The sequence below is a fragment of the Scylla paramamosain genome, chromosome 12, assembly GCF_035594125.1.
Source record: "Scylla paramamosain isolate STU-SP2022 chromosome 12, ASM3559412v1, whole genome shotgun sequence".
NCBI classification, from domain to species: domain Eukaryota; kingdom Metazoa; phylum Arthropoda; class Malacostraca; order Decapoda; family Portunidae; genus Scylla; species Scylla paramamosain.
Window position 1 is genome coordinate 26,290,614 of NC_087162.1, and position 2,334 is coordinate 26,292,947.

The following is a 2,334-nucleotide window of genomic DNA, read 5'->3' on the forward strand; positions in this document are numbered from 1 at the left end:
TTAAATGATCTAGCAGTTGTGTGTTTGTCTTCCTTCTACAGTATTGATGGCTGCGTGTTCTATCTCAGCATAAGGCTGTGTGGCCTCTTGCATGCAGGATTCTCCTTCATTAATTTTTCTTCTTTGCCAAACAAAGTGGTCAGTTATTTTATTTCATCTTTAAAAGCTACGTATGAGAACTTTTTAACATTTTAACAGATAAGTCTCATTATTTGATATACGATTACATATTTTATTTTTGATAGGATCTCATGTAGCGGTAAAATTTAAAGTAAACAATCCGTTATTTAAAATGTACGGAGAGAGCCACAGGCAAATCTGTCCCAGCATCACAAGAGGAATGCTCCTTCACACTCGACCAGTGAGTGTAGCCCGCTATAGAGTTAACTGTCAGGGATGTTAAATAGTCTTGATGAGGGGCGTGTGATTTGTGATGCTTCCTGATGCACTCGCAGTGAAAGATGATTAGGATATTTGGCAACTCGACCAGAGCAGGCCAGCTTCCCGCACCACCGCCACGCGCGGTCATCAAACAACGAAATGATATTATAATCTACCTTGAAATATTCAAGCTGGAATGAAGCATGAGGAAAAACACGGATAATTTCGATGGTGCTTGTGGCGGAATGGAACAAGGAGGCATTATGGGGCGGCCCAGCCAGTTCTAACTCAACTCTCGTGCGCTGTTTCCAATGGCCTTTTCTTTTCTTAAAAAGCATCCCAGTAAATGCGCAAAACACTAACTGTATTACAAAATAATAAAGTAAAATTGAACTTGATAAAATAAAAAAAAGTAATATGCAGACACGAAACAACGAACTGCTAACCAACAACACCACCAATTAGAGAATTACAGTGGGCTAGTTATGCAATCTTTTGTCACTCAAGCCTCGTGTGTCCTTCGATCACAATGACTATGGAATTATACGTATATCTATGTACGAATGATTTCCCCTTATGGTTGCCGAGTTCCAGTTTTGGTGTCTCAGGATGCCAGCAGCTATAGTGTTCCCAGCCTGCCGCTGTTCCACACCAATTATGAATCTGATGATGGAGACTTTTTAATTATATATATATATATATATATATATATATATATATATATATATATATATATATATATATATATATATATATATATATATATATATATATATATATATATATATATATATACACACGCAAATTGTCCTGTTCAATTTCTTTCTGTTCCTGCACGAAATAAGACATACTATAATGGTAAATTCTTAATCTTATCACAGTTTTGTAAACACAGCAATATTTGCCGCTGACAAATATATAACATGAAGATGATTTTTCATATAAAAAAGCTATTCCATGTAAGCGAAGCTGATGCTTAACGAGCTACACAACATCAAGACTGTACAACATACGCGCAATGGCTGGTGTGGTGAGGGCGTCACGCGTCGCGTGCTGGTGTGTACTGTATACTCAGCGCGGGGATGCGCACCCTTCAGGTGGTGTTGTCAGGGGTGTGGCGGTGGGGGGCGTGATGGATGGTCATAGGTGGTGTTGCCGCGTTATGGCAAGACGAGTGATAGTTGTTGTTTGATCAGTTGTACGTAAAATTTTATCACCTGGTCTCAGTGGAATAAAAGCTGCAATGTCAACACTTGAAATAGCGAGTGAGGAAATTCATTCACTCATTTTCTTGATTGATAACATTGCAAACCGTTTGAGTTTTATTGCACATTCTTCATCATTGATGTATGTTCACTATGATGTGAATCAATGTGAAGACGTCCGCAGTTTCCATTGAGGGATTCACAAGTTTGGTGCAAGACACGTCCGTCTTTACCGTCCCTCAGCGCACGCTGTCATTCTGTGCCCCGTGGTGAGGCTGATGCATCGCGACAACACTTCTCAGTCTTTCCAAGATGACGATAACTGGATAATTTTATCCTAACTAAAATTAGATAAGATATATTAAGGTAGGCGAGGCTATAGGCGCTGCCAGCTCACTGACTTTGCTACCACTCTTACCGCTGTTACAGACAAGGCAACTGATGCCACTACCAAGCCTCCAGCAGGACGCTTGCACCACCTGTTTGCCGCGCCGTGATACACAGAGGAGAGTTAAGCAGAGCTGCCACTTCCGTAAACTGCAAACTCCTCAAAGCCAGAAAAGTGATTTCGTTTCCAGATTTTAAGATTTGCTATTTGCTAGACCTCCTCCTCCTTCAATAAACTCAGAACATGACCTACACTTTTTTTCTCTCCTTGTAAAAAAAAAAAAAAATGATATAAAAAAATGAATAATTCTATTCATATCGGCAATTGATTTTTTTTTCCATTTTCATATACGTACATATA